Source organism: Armigeres subalbatus, chromosome 2 (genome assembly GCF_024139115.2).
Source record: "Armigeres subalbatus isolate Guangzhou_Male chromosome 2, GZ_Asu_2, whole genome shotgun sequence".
In the NCBI taxonomy this organism is placed as follows: domain Eukaryota; kingdom Metazoa; phylum Arthropoda; class Insecta; order Diptera; family Culicidae; genus Armigeres; species Armigeres subalbatus.
The window spans coordinates 146,740,863-146,756,408 of NC_085140.1; the positions used below are offsets into that span (position 1 = coordinate 146,740,863).

General features: G+C 40.7%; 1 protein-coding gene across 3 annotated transcripts in view; it reads right to left on the reverse strand.

Annotated features, from left to right (window-relative positions):
- The window catches only part of LOC134210975 (protein grainyhead), a 704,499-nt gene that overhangs the window by 658,375 nt on the left and 30,578 nt on the right, over positions 1-15,546 (reverse strand). The gene's annotated exons all lie outside the window — the stretch shown is intronic.

Consider the following 15,546-nt stretch of genomic DNA (forward strand, 5'->3'; position numbering starts at 1 on the left):
AAAATGTGGAAATTTTCGGTTTTTCCGACCTTCCCATACACTATTTTGAAACTTTTTTCGCCTAACCTACATAATTTTAGATCTAGTTTTGTTACGGCCATCTTAATGACGGTAAATATGACGGAAACCACAAAAGGCGTTTTGCATCGGGGGGGCGTTTTGGGGCCTCTTCCCCTACTAGCCTTAAAGTGGAAGCCTCACCAGCGCGATGTAGGTAACGCGACTTCGGTAAGATAGTACTGTAAAACCTCTTTTTGCGCTCCCTCCTTTAACGCTCCCTCTTTTTGCGCCCCTCTTTTTACACTCAAAATTCCAAATAACGTTCCCTCTTTTTACGCTCCAAATTCGAAATAACGCTCCCTCTTTTTACGCCCTATAGGACCGTAAAAAAAGTTTCAAGCATTTATATGAGGCAAATTTGGATTAGTTTCGGAGGTTGTTTTTAGATGATCTAAGTACTGCGGATGTTATAGGAATAGAACTTAAGCTTACATGCGAAGTGGTATTACCTGTTGTCATGGGTTGTAGGTAGTCTACGAACTCCATACATTCAAGGTCTGTTGATCAACCTTCGTATTGGAGGCAGATATTGAAGAATAATGAAGTTGTGTGACCCCTCCTTGGTATATGATTGTATTCCAAGTAGTTTTTGATGTTGTCACTGATGCCAGGTAGTCTACGAACTCCATAGATTCAAGGCCTGTGGATCAACCTCCGTAATGGAGGCAGTTATTGAAAAATAAACAAGTTATGTGCCCCAAGTTAGTATATGTTTGTATTCCAAGTAGTTCTTGTTGTTGTCGTGGGCTCCAGGTAGTCTACGAACTCCATAGAGTCACGGTCTGTAGATCAACCTCCGCAATGGAGGCAGCTATTTGAGAATGAACAAGTTGTGTGACCCCTTCTTGGTATATGTTTGTATTACAAGTAGTTCTTGTTGTTGTCGTGGGCTCCAGGTAGTCTACGAACTCCATAGAGCCACGGTCTGTAGATCAACCTCCGTAATGGAGGCATCTATTGGGGAATAAACAAGTTGTGTGACCCCTTCTTGGTATATGTTTGTATTCCAAGTAGTTCTTGTTGTTGTCGTGGGCTCCAGGTAGTCTACGAACTCCATAGAGTCAATGTATGTAGATCAACCTACGTAATGGAGGCAGCTATTTGAGAATAAACAAGTTGTGTGACCCCTTCTTGGTACATGTTTGTATTCCAAGTAGTTTTTGCTTTTGTCATCGGTGCCAGGTAGTCTACGAACTCCATAGAGTCAAGGACTGTAGAACAACCTCCGTAATGGAGGCAGTTATTGAAAAATAAACAAGTGTTGTGACCCCTTCTTGGTAAATGTTTGAATTTCAAGTAGTTCTTGTTGTTGTCGTGGGCTTCAGGTAGTCTAAGAACTCCATAGAGTCAAGGTTTATGGATCAACCTCCGGAATGGAGGCAGTTATTGCAAAATAAACAAGTTATGTGACCCTTACTTGAAATATGTTTGTATTCCAAATAGTTCTTGTTGTTGTTGTGGGCTCCAGGTAGTCTTCAAACCTCATAGAGTCAATGTCTGTGGATTACCTACCGAAACGGAGGCAGTTATTGAAGTATAAACAAATTGTGTGACTTCTTCCTGATATATAATTGTATTTCGAGTAGTTCTTGTTGTTGTCGTGAGTTCCAGGTAGTCTACGAACTCCATAGAATCAAGGTCGGTGGATCAACTTCTTTAATGGAGGTAGTTATTTGAAAATAAATAAGTTGTGTGACCCTTTCTTGGTATATGTTTGTCTTTAAAGTAGTTCTTTTTGTTGTCGTGGGCTCCGTAATTGGTGCCAGGTAGTCGACGGAAACACTTTTTGTGACCCCATTTTGGTACAGTAATATCCCGATTTTTTAAATCCTAGTAAATTTTGGGGGGATGAAATAGAAAAAGGCAAAATACGTGAAAGAAACCCGTAATTTCTTGTCGAAGAGCCTTACAAACTACTTGAGTAATCCGAAAGTTCTCTGGTTACGCGTGTAGATTTAAAGACATATTCCCGAGTTTTATTAGATGACCATGAACCTATGCAATGGACACATTCCATTATATGTACCACAAAGGGGTTGTACCACTTTTTACACAAGACGAAAGATCTCTGGTTACGTGTGTAGATCTTAAGACCTTTTCCAGAGTTTTCTAGAATCACCGTGAACCTATGCAATGGACGCATTCTATTCTATGTACCACAAAGGGGTTATACCACTTTTGAAACAAGCCGAAAAAAGCTCTGGTTACGCATGTAGATCTTAAGGCCTATTCCAGAGTTTTCTTGGATCACCGTGAACCTATGCAACGGACGCATTCTATTCTATGTACCACAAAGGGGTTGTACCACTTTTGAAACAAGCCGAAAGAGCTCTGGTTAGGCATGTAGATCTTAAGGCCTATTCCAGGGTTTTCTTGGATGACCATGAACCTATGCAATGGACGAATTCCATTCTATGTACCACAAAGGGGTTGTACCACTTTTTACACAAGACGAAATATCTCTGGTTACGCGTGTAGATCTTAAGGCCTATTCCAAAGCTTTCTTGGATCACCGTGAACCTATGCAATGGACGCATTCTATTCTATGTACCACAAAGGGGTTGTACCACTTTTGGAACAAGCCGAAAGAGCTCTGGTTACGCGTGTAGATCATAAGGGGCTGTCCATAAACCACGTAGACTGTTGAGGGGGAGGGAGGGGTTTCGAAAAAGTCTACGATAGTCTACGAAGGGGGACGGGGGGGGGGGGTATACCAAAAGTCTACGAAGACCTTGTTTATTTATTTTTTTCGAAAACGATATACAGCAGCTTTGAGCGGAGTTCACAAGTTTGATTTTTTATTAGGATTTTCCGTTTTTTTGCATGACTTGACCGAAATAATCTCTCGCGTTTCTCCATTAAAATAATATGAATTTCACTAAAGTAAAAGTCTGAATTACGGCTTAAAACTATCAAGAATTTTACCAGGAAGTTCTTCTTTGTTGAGCAGAAAAAAGCTCCTAAGTATTCCATAAAAATTTTCGAAATTTTTTCGACATCCTCACTTGGATTTTACTGCAGATTCTACTATTTTTATTGTCTTTATTAATGAGGTTTTCGGTCCTAGACTGGTTCACCTCAAAGCAGATTCTGCTAGAATTTCTTTTGATTTTCGAAACTTCTTTGCAAACTGTGGAAATTATGTCGTACTTGAAGTACAACCACGGATTTTTTTTTGAATTTACAAAGGAAGCATTTTAGAATATCCCAGAAAAAGTCTTTAGAATGCCCAAAAGATATTCTTTGGAGCTTGTAAAGGGAATTCTCCGAAATTTCCGCTAGTAACCCTTCAGAATATTCACTGGAGATTTTCTGGGAAGTCCTAGATTTTTTTTTTCTTAATTTCGGAATTTTTCGGAATTTTCGCGAGGAATTCTTTGGACATATAAGTAAAATTCTTCGAAATGCCCATGAATGCTCAAGAAAATTCTTCGTAAATTTCTTCGGCAGTTATAATGCAAATTCTTTGGAATTATCGATGGAAAATTTTAGAAATTCCTAAATAAATTTTTGAAAACTTTCACGAGAAATTATTTTAATTTCCCACCAAAAACAATTTGAGTTTCCACAAAAAAAAAAATGTACAGTTTTTGTAAAAAAGCCTTTCTAGTTTTCATGAAAATTTCTTCGAACTTTTTACGACAAGTTCACAAAAATTTCAACTGAAAATTCTCCAGAATTTCCTCCGAAAATTATTCAGAAAATTCTTTGGAATGCTCATAAGATTTATTTAAATTTCCTAAAGAAATTGCTCCAAATTTGCAAGAGAAATTAAAAAATATCGTAGGAAACAATTCTAAATTTCCACGGGAAATATTTCGGAATGTTCGTTTAAACTTAAAATTACCTCGGAAATAATTCTTAATTTTCACGAAAAATATTACTAGGGGTTTTTTAACGGAGAATCTTTTGGAATTTAGAAGAAAAATCTTGGGATTTCAACAGATGATTATTCAGGGGGGTATTCAATGAATTTTTCAAGTAAAGCATCGGAATTATCACGGAGAGTTCTTTGGAGTATTTCAAGGTTATCAATTGGGGAATTTTACGAAATTTTCACGCAAAACTTATTACAATGTAGAATTGACATTGTCGGAATTTCAACTAGAAATTTTTCCAAATTCTTAAAATTCTTCGGTTTTCCTAATTTTGAACCGGCGTTGAGAATGATAGGTCAGATGTGTGACAGATTCATCAGTGGCGCGCCGATGCAAAAATGTCGGTGGTGGCGCACACCTCTAGGAGGAATTGAATTCAATAGTAATTAAATTAATTGGCTTTGAGATTTGATTTCAGAAGTTATGGACAGAGGATTAAATTTGATTTCGTTTCAATTTGATTTTCGTTTTGTTGGATTATGTTTAGTTTGATTTTATTATGTTTGAAATATGAACTTTGTTGTAATGTTTACATGGAAATAGAATTGAATAGCTGAATTGCTTGAAACGTGGTTGATTTCCATATTTTTCCAATCACATATGAGGTTTTGTAAAATTTGGAAAAGTCTACGTAGACTTCAAGGGGTGGGAGGAGGGGTTTCGGAAAAGTCTACGAAAGTCTACTAGGGGGGACGGGGGGTTTGGAAAAGTGAAATTTCGGTCTACGTGGTTTGTGGACAGCCCCTAAGGCCTTTTCCAGAATTTTCTTGGATGACCATGAACATATGCAATAGTTGCATTCTATCCAATGTTTCACAAAACACAGGTCCAAGCTCCCGGAGGTTCTCGAAAAACTTTAAAGCCTTGAAAATGATGATGAACGTCTTACTGTGTGTCATCAAGGATCTTTACCATTTATGACTTCATGATTTCTTGGCGTACCAAGAACATCTTAAGGCCTCAGCACTCAAACAATGGGACGACCATGAAAACGAAAACAATTTGGACGACCCTAATACCGAAATAGTTAAAAGACAAATCTTAAGACTAAAACTGCGTTAAATATTAAACTCTGCTTACCTAAAAGATTGCAAACTTTTTTTACGCTCCAAATTCCAAATAGCGCTCCCTCCTTTTACGCTCAAAATTCCAAATAACGCTCTCTCTTTTTACGCCCTAAATTCAAAATAACGCTCCCTCTTTTTACGCTCTGATTCCATTTACGCTCCCCCGTTTTGGGCGCAAAAAGAGGTTTTGCAGTTTTTGTTTCAAATACCACGGCAAATTAAGGAAGAAGAAGAAGCCGAGAAAGTTATTTTGGCAACCGAGCCGGCAACGAAATAAGGATTATGATTGGAAACTGTCAGGATCAGGAATGTCAGGATCCTAAATGAACCTGGACGAGTTAGCCTTCTAGTTCATGAAATACAGAAGGTTAGAGCGAACGCGGCCGCTATTCAAAAAATGCGGCTACCTAGATCCGGAGAACGTGAATTCAGAGCCACGACAAACACTGCATTCAAACACAGAGAAACAGACGTCCCACTTAGTTCAAAATGCAATCAAAATCATGGACCCGGAAACATTATCGCCCAATGCTAAATGCACTGTCGGTGGATAAGCGGCAACCAGGTGGCGGTAGTGAGCAAACGTCAAACACAAGCAAAACCAATGGAAGCGCCATCGGTGGTCGATCGACCACCTACCAAAAATTGAATCCACTGTTAAGAAGATGAGACGTTTGAAGATGAGACGTAGAGTGAGACGTCTGTTTCTCTGTGATTTAAATATAACATCTATCACAGAGGCTGCGAAAAAGTTCCACAATCGATAGGAAGAGCTTTCACTCCACTTACAATGACAACGGCCTGCAGTTAATAAATTTCACTGCTGTCAGAAGGATTGCAATCATTAGCATTTACTTTCCACGAAAGACTATTCGAAAGTACATCAGGAGACGCCCAAATGGTGAAACTTTCTACCAGATTGACCACGATCTGGTAAATGGGTGGCATTTCTCGGATGTTATCGATGTGGGGAAAATCCGAACTTTGACTCTGGTAGTTAAAATTGGATCACGGTTATCAACTGCATCAAATGAAAGATCATAGCGAACGATGCGTTACAATACACAGCGATTGTCGGCGGAAGGGGCACGACCAAGAAAACAATTTTCTGACAGATAATGCGGAAGTTGCGTCAGGTGGGAGCAACACTTCGAGACTTTGTTAAACAGTAGAAATGGCGGTGCATCGGTGGAACCGGCTACGCTACACCACCTTTAGGTTGGAAAAACCAGTAAAGATCTGAAAAACAATAAGGCTGCGAGGAAGGACCGGTGCCCTGGCCTCCAACAAAACCTTGTATATCCAATACGTTGTTTGTATGCCGGAAAAGCGCCAAGCAAAAATAATATTCAGTGGATAACCTGGAAGAGGCCGTAGGTTTCGTGTAAGGCCTCGGACAGGACGGCTTTGTGCAGTTGAAGAGGATTTGAGTGCACTAAACTGGAAGTGATTGGCTCAGGATCGAGTCCAGTGGACAAAGATATTCCATTCGGCTTAGGCTCTTCGAGAAAGAGCTGTAGCCCATCAAGTATCAAGTATGTCTTGATTGAAAAACATTGATTTTCGTTAAAAAAAATTACAATGATCATTGTTTTGTTTTGTTTTCCCAAATACTCTGATTGGCTTGATCATTTTTAATGCTTACGTCGATTCAAATATCCAAAGCTTTTCCTCAAATTTAAGAAACTTGCCATCAAATCGCCTTCTTTATTTTTTTCTTTAGGCTTGTATGGGAGCTTATTGCTTATTCTACGCTTCTTAAAAAAATTATTGCTTGAAATGTTCGAAAATCCCACAACAAAAGCTTTAGAAAGTAAAGCTACATGCCTCGAAGAAATGGCCAACCCATGTTCAAAATAAAAAAAAATAAAAAAATAAACTTTGGCAGATTATCCCAGAAGACAAGCCTTCGTGTTTAGCGCCTCGTCTTGGGTATTGTTGCTCTGAGTTTACCAAGCAATGATGCTAAGTTAGTGATGCACGAACTCACCGGTCCGACCGCCTGCTGATTTTGTTTGTGGCTGCACTTTTCGCCTTCTGTTCCACTACATTTTTTCCAGCTCGCGTTGGGATCCCACAAGGTAAAGCTCTCGAACAGCAAATCTTTTTTGATGTATATGTCTGTCTCATGCAGAACGGACCAAAAATTTGAACTTAAGTCAGTTTGTTCAACGAATTCAAATACCCCAAAAATTTGGAAATACTTGATAATCTAAATCTTGGATTGATATTCCGCACAATTCAGCAATGTTAACATGGGACAATTATCCGTTAAATGCCAGCTTACAACTTCCAAAAACTGACTCAGCCTGGCCGAAGGCCACCAGCACCATCGAAATGTGACCTCTCATTCGGGGAAATTAGTTCTGGTTTCCGGTTTCAAAAGACGCATCAGGCACATGGATCGGGTAACAGCCAAAAACAGAAACACCAATAATAAGGGTCGACGACGAATAGCTAGAGCAAAGCAAAAAGTCGAATTCCGATTTCGGTTTTCGGATTTTCCACTTGACGGCTCCTCTAAGCTGGCCAGCTAATAACGGTGGGATGTGTGCCCGGTGGCTTGGCCTGGCCGAAGGTGGCACTTTCAATTTATGTGTGCCTAATTACACGCTGTTTTGTAAATGGCAGTAGGGGGCTAGGGTTTGTTTGACAGCTTGCTTGCAAAATGTATGTCGGATTTCGTTGTGCTTTTCGGTGACATCGAACCTCTTTTGGTGGATGAAACACTTCATTATATATATGAAAAGGAGATTAACAAGTCACAAGGTAACAACAAAGTCATCAATTACGTAACGAGTTTTCTATGGAAGATTCAAATGATGTGCATCATAGAGCACTTTAAGTGTTTCGATTGTTCTTAGGTTTTTTTATGACTCTGTTCCATGAAAACGCAACAAAAAAGGAGTTCTCGGGAGAAAGCTTTGCTCTGACTCACTCGAACCTCAATTCACACTCATACACAATCTGGAGTGAGTTCACATTTCTCACGAACGATACGCACCCCCCAACGACAAGCAATTGATTCGGATATAAATCATCCACCGGACGATGGCCAGGCCACTGCTCCACCTCTGTCTCACACTTTCCACAGATATGAGGATGCGGCCGAGTTGGCAGATAGACCTAACGTTGGCGAAGCAGAGCTCCAGCAAGGTATGCAGAGCGTGCGGGTGAAGGATAAAACATCGCATCTCGACACGGCGATCAGTTAGATTACGGCGGATAAACGTAGGTACATCGTAATGGACGAGCGAAAAAAAATGGTTACGATGTACCGACCCGCTCGTCGTTGGTCGTTGCAAGGTCTCCAGTTACGATTTATTCGCAAAGGAAGTGCAGTCAAGGCAGTCCGGTGCCGATGAAGTCGTTGACTATGTAAAATTGTGACGATGCTGAGTTTGTATGCGATTAGTTGTCAAGAAAATGCTTTCAACAAACCGTTTCACATGAAACCATATTCCCACCGCAAAATAGCTGAAATTAGAGAGGGTCAGAAAACGATTATGTGCGGACCTACACGCACGGGTCAACGTACCAAATTGTCAAAAATTACTATCATTCAGAGGGCACAACAAAGGCCGCCCATGCCACAGTTTGACCCAAAACCTGACTGTCTCATTAGTAAAGCTAGACAGGCCTCCACGGTCCAACGAACGACGACGATCGCTGTACCGTTCAACGCCGACGACACCTCAAATATCTATTCCGTGACGAATAGGGCGAAAGGAGCGACGAGCGCGGGGACGGAAAACGCTAAGATGACAAATGATGCTCCACGATGTACCTCGATTTTTCAGAAACCCATTTTCGGCCAGCCTATTCAAAGTGGTTCCATGTCGCCGCACCACCGCCTCTTCCCAAGCCGTGGAGAACTGCGCGCGACTGGCTGCGATGGAGACGCTGATGATGATGGGCAGGCGTGCCCAGCAGAATGGCCCCGGTCGTACAATTGCCCATCATTTGCACGAATGTTTGGGCGAAGGGGACTCATCATCAACGGCTAACAATGGTGTAGATTTGTTAGATCATATGTTTTATAGCGAGGTAAATGGTAACGATGCTGAGAAGAATAACATTGGATTTTGAAAAGCTTGACTGTTATTCAATCATTAATAATTATTAGATTCCCATTTCCAAGGTGCAATGATTCATAATAAAATGAAAATAAGCAAATCTGGGAGATCCACTCAAGTCGTATGTTGACCTGAACTGAAAACATGTTACCCTAGGTTAGCAGTTGTAGCGAGGAAAACAAACAATCTCAATAATTTTTACTTTATTACCCCTCAACGCATTGAATGCAAGCGCCGTCAGTCACTTTGGTTTAACGACCCCATTGAATGCATACCTTTAACGAGCCCCTCATTTTAATCGCCAATCAAATCTCAGCACTAAACTGTTTCAACTCTGTAATGTGCTAATCCGTCGCTGCAGCCCATCGCTCCCTGGTCCCTACGCTCCAGTTCCGGGTAGGGCTGGCTGTCCGCCTCAGTCAGTGGCACACATCATGTACCGTTTGGTGCAACTATTCCCGGTCGTCTCCTGAGGATGCTTTTAGTTCAGTGGATGTGACTTGTGTCGTCCCACGATTTCTTCCCTCCCGCTTAGAACATTCAACACTGCGGCATCGTGGAGCGCCAACCACTCGCAGATATATTCAAAACAAACTCCAAACAATTTCTCATTAGTTTGAATTTATTGCCGCAGAAATTGGAGCTCCAGCATCCCGACCGGGGCAGATAGCGATTGCTACATCCCACCACTTGGCACACGGACCATCTGCAGTCGGCCTATTTGCAGCTTTCTTGATGGCCATAACTGTTTCGCGAATGCCGTATCTCCCGCCTACCGTCACCGCCGCCGTCGTCATCGTCATCATCCAGCATCCAGGAAACGTTCCAGATATAGGTGGCATGCTATCAAAGTACCTGCAGTTAATTTCTATTACGTCTATTTTTTTGCCAGCTTCGTCCACTGCACGCCTCCCTTCGAAGCGATCGACGAACACGGCGACGGATGGTGCAATGGTCGACGGGGCCGTATGTGGTGTGTGTACATGCAGCTAACTGCATTTTTGCGTTCAATGGGTCCCGGTTGTTGCATTGCGTTTGGCAATGCGACAGTGTTGGCAAATATTTTGAACTAGCACGTAAAAATGTTTTAAAAATTCTGCTTATTCTATTAGATCAAAAGATACGTTTTTTATTCGTGCTCCAATTTCTCATCTAGGATGAAAATATGAATAATAACCCACAGTCCTTTCCCACGAAATGTTGATAAAGTTAGACGGCAATATGATTGATCAAGTTGGAAAAAAATCTGGCCCTGTTGCCCTCCAGAATGCTCCAGGAATTTTTCTCCGTTTCTTCTTTCCAATATAGCGGACCACTTTTATCCAGTTGAAATGTGTGCTGCCAGCAAGCAAAAAGGAATGTGTTTCCATTACATAAATTTTCCACCCGCGCTGACTGTAACTGCTTGTTGAGAAAGGTTCGAAATTCACCTCCGAAATAGTTTTCCGTATGTTTTAGCATTACCAACTTCTACTTCTGCATCACTTGATGGTAGGCACAGTCCCTGATTGCGTCAACTAAATTAGGATATGTCCGTTAACATGATTGTTTGGATGATGTTGGTTTGCTCTCTTTATTCTAATCGGCGGAACGTCAATTTAATTGTGGAGGTTGCCGATGGACCTGAGACAACAACACATTCTTGCGCACACTTGCATCGCTGGAATCGAGATTGAACCTTTTAAGATAAATGTAAACGAGTAGCCGAATCAACTAACGGCTATGCACTATGGGTATCTACCATCACGTGTTTTGTGTAGCAATGCATCCAAAGTCGATTGGTGTAGAGTGAGACAGTGGTGCTCAATACAGATTTTCTTTGATTTGTAGACGAATGCTCATACAATTACAATGCCGTAAGCGTTGTTAGTTGAAATTCCAAAACCAAAAAATGGACAGTTTTTCATTGGTGATTGGTTCGATTTTACAAAACCCCGACCATACAAAATGAAGATTTTAATTTGATTTTTGTTTCTATAATTACGATATATAGGTTTAGGTACTGCATAAATTATATGTATATGGCCAAACAAAATTTACTGAATTATTAAAATCAAATGAATGGTAATAGGTATTGAAAGATACACATTTGAAAGATTTTTAATTCTGCTTATTTAGTTCATTATCGAGATGTAGCACAGATTGAGTAAAAATTAATTTAATTCACGTGTAATATTTTTGTTCAATCAAATAATGCTTACAAACAACCATGCGTTCACCATCTAATTTTTATGCAAGTGTTCCATTCCCAATCACCTCTAGTGCGTTTTGCCCCAGGCCCATTTTAATCATATTTTCAATATTTTTAAAAATCACCAAAACCTTGATATTTCGAGAAAGAAATTATTGTGACATGTGGCAACTTTGATAGATTTAGTTTATTTTTATTTTTTTTTTTTTTTTTTTTTTATTGACTTTATTAAGGAGACTTTCAGCCCGAGGCTGGCTCGTCTCCGATAGATTTAGTTGAAATGAATCCAAATTTCGGTCTTTATTTGTTAAACACATCAGAAAAGCTTTTGGACCATTTTCCCCTGTGTTATTTCAGTATATAAAATCAAATATAACAATAAATATAAATATAAAATGATTTCTGATAAATAGCATGATATTTCTATAATATAACGACCAATAGTGAATTGGACACAATTGGAGTTTTACACCCAAAAAACAAATCTCGCTTAACTTTTCAAAAGGACCTAAGTAACATTTTTTTCATGAATTAATTTGAGTACTGCAATCGAAATCTTTCATGTTTTTCTGTTGATTGCGCTATTCAAATTAATTCATGAAAAAATTTCCACAGGTCCTTTTGAAAAGTTAAACGAGAAATCTTACAAATATTGTATAAAATCTTGGCATATACAATTCTGCAAGGTTTTAATACAAGAAATGTAAGCTTTTTATACAGATACTGTATTAAAATAATACGAAATTGGCAGATTTCAATACAATGGTTGTAATAAAATCTTCCACAATGGTATTAGTATTACCCTAAGCATTGAGCAATTCGCACAAATTCGTAAGTGGTACAAGCCTGGACTATTGTATGAGAGTAGCATCACTTTCATCCGTCTCCACATGAATAATAATTATCTCTTAGATGGAAGCACTCTCCAATAGTCGAGATATGTCCTGGCCACGTCCTTGCGAATGCTGAGGAAGGAGAAGGATGGTAAGTTGGACATCCTACTTAAGAAAGGTGCAGAGAACTCTACGATCTCTCATAAGTGTCACAAGAGTTTTTTAATTGTTGGAGTGGAAGTTTATAATATGAGGAATCGTTTTGGTAGAACGTGAAATACAGAAACAGCTATGATAGAAATACAAAGTAAGAAAGAAACGAGCCTGGATTTGAATCCATGACCTCCTGCTTATAGGGCAGAAGCGATAGCCACTAGACCACCAAGCTCGTCAACGTATTAAAATTTGCCGCAATTGTATATGCTAAAATGTTATACAATTTCTGTGAGATTCTTATGCAAAACTGTATTAAAATTTGCCATCCGCTGGTTGCGTGATTTTTTTTCTAATATTTCAGAAATAAAAAAATCAAACAAACATCGCAAGAGAATCGTTTTTCCTTGCATATTGCATCGCTCTGTAGAAAACCCAGTACGGAACCAATCAGTTGATTAGCATAGTGGGTTATTTCGAGTAGATTTCAGCTTTGCTGCGTCGCAGCATGCGTGATATAATGAAAATGACAGTTGTGCATAGCTTCCGTATTGAGTTGTGTGCCCTTGAAAACGTGAGTACTTTTAAATTTGGATTCCGTAAATATTGTCCTTAAGCACTTTCGTTGTCATTGCATCGGTTCTATATAGGTAATGTTATTAACTTACTGCAATTATTATGGTCTTTATAGGATACCTGGCAGAAGCCATGAACACAATAACAAAACATGATATGGATTTGATTGATATAAGAGATAAAAGAAAAGGCAACAATATCAAAAAATTGCACCGAAATATCATTTAAATATCAGGATATGCTATGGATAAGAACAAACATGATATTGATCACTTCTTACAAATAACATAACTTGATTTCCTTATGATATTTTAGTGCAAAATATTGATATTGTCGTCTGATCTTTTATCTCTTATATCAATCATGGCAATATCTCATTTTGCTATCTTATCAACATTTGATATTTTTGAGCTATTTCCGTCTACTCGTCACACTTTTAGAAATTCAGACGGCATTATGTCTACAAGCTTGCTGTCTACAAGCAAATCATCCTCCCCGTGATCGAATATGGCATGTCGGTCTGAGAGAGCTGCGGAAAACTCATCATCTGAAACTCCAACGAGTTCAAAACAAATTCCTGAGGAGGATCATGAACACCCCTACCAGGACACGAACATCTGAGGTCCACCGTCTGGCCGGTATTAAAACTCTACACGAGCGCTTTGGTGAGTGTAAGGAAAGGTTTAGGGTCCGTTGCTAACAATCGGACCAGGCGACCATTAGGGCGCTAGTTCCAATTTGGGTTATCAAATTATTATTGTAAATATTAGTGTACATAGTAGTTAGTTTATTAAATTTTCTAGATTAATCGATGCCTAATTAAGGCTATGCGCAGGCCCAATAAGCCGCCTGGAAAACCAAAAATTACGAACAATATAAGAGATAATGCGACTCGATATAATCGGCAAAGACCTAGGCGACGAATAAAGGATCACGATTGGAAGCTTGGAACATGGAAATGCAAGTCGCTAGGTTTCGCAGGTTGCGACAGGATGATCTACGATGAATTACATCCCCGCAACTTCGACGTCGTGGCGCTGCAGGAGATTTGCTGGACAGGACAGAAAGTGTGGAAAAGCGGGCATCGAGCGGCTACCTTCTACCGAAGCTGTGGCACCACCAACGAGCTGGGAACCGGCTTCATAGTGCTGGGAAAGATGCGCCAACGCGTGATTGGGTGGCAGCCAATCATCGCAAGGATGTGCAAGCTGAGGATTAAAGGCCGTTTCTTCAACTATAGTATCATCAACGTGCACTGCCAATACGAAGGAAGACCCGACGACGAGAAAGAAGCGTTCTACGCACAGCTGGAGCAGACATACGATGGATGCCCACTGCGGGACGTCAAAATCGTCATCGGTGACATGAAAGTACAGGTAGGAAGGGAGGAAATGTATAGACCGGTCATCGGACCGGACAGTCTGCACACCGTATCGAATGACAACGGCCAACGATGCATAAGCTTCGCAGCCTCCCGTGGAATGGTAGTCCGTAGCACCTTCTTTCCCCGCAAAAATATCCACAAGGCCACATGGAGATCACCTAATCAAGAAACGGAAAACCAAATCGACCACGTTCTAATCGACGGTAAATTCTTCTCCGACATCACGAACGTCCGCACTTACCGCAGTGCGAATATTGTATCCGACCACTACCTCGTTGCAGTATGCTTGCGCTCAAAACTATCGACGGTGTACAACACGCGTCGAAGTCGGACGCCCCGGCTTAACATTGGGCGGCTACAAGACGGTAGACTAGCCCAAGAATTCGCGCAGCAGCTTGAAGTAGCACTCCCAACGGAAGAGCAGGTAGGCGCAGCGTCTCTTGAAGATGGCTGGAGAGATATTCGATCCGCCATTGGTAGCACAGCTACCGCACTTGGCACGGTGCCCCCGGATCAGAGAAACGACTGGTATGACGGCGAATGTGAGCAGTTAGTAGAAGAGAAGAATGCAGCATGGGCGAGATTGCTGCAACACCGCACGAGGGCAAACGAGGCACAATATAAACAGGCACGGAACAGACAAAACTCGATTTTCCGGAGGAAAAAGCGCCAGCAGGAAGATCGAGACCGTGAAGAGACGGAGCAACTGTACCGCGCTAATAACACACGAAAGTTCTATGAGAAGTTGAACCGTTCACGTAAGGGCCACGTGCCACAGCCTGATATGTGTAAGGACATAAACGGGAACCTTCTTACGAACGAGCGTGAGGTGATCCAAAGGTAGCGGCAGCACTACGAAGAGCACCTGAATGGTGATGTGGCAGACGAAGATGGCGGTATGGTGATGGAGCTGGCGGAACGCGCGCAGGACATAATTCTACCGGCTCCGGATCTCCAAGAAATCCAGGAGGAGATTGGCCGGCTGAAGAACAACCCAAGTAACAATCTCAATGCTTCGAAGATTTATGCTAGTTTTATAGAGGTTTTATTACGGCATGTAGAAATGCTTAAAGTTTTATTTTGGTTTTATTCAGTTGTCATTTAATTAGATCCGCAAGAGTCGAGAACTACGTTTTGAATTCCAATATAAAACCACAGCTCTTTAGGTTTTATAATGCTCCTGTGTTCCTCCCCAGAGCTAAAAAATGGAACTGACATAAAGCCAGCAGTTAAGTTATATGTTGGTTTTGATCAAGACTTATAAAAGCTGCCAAGCTTCGTAGAGTCCTGTATAAAACCCACATATAACCTTTACTCCTGAAGAAGAC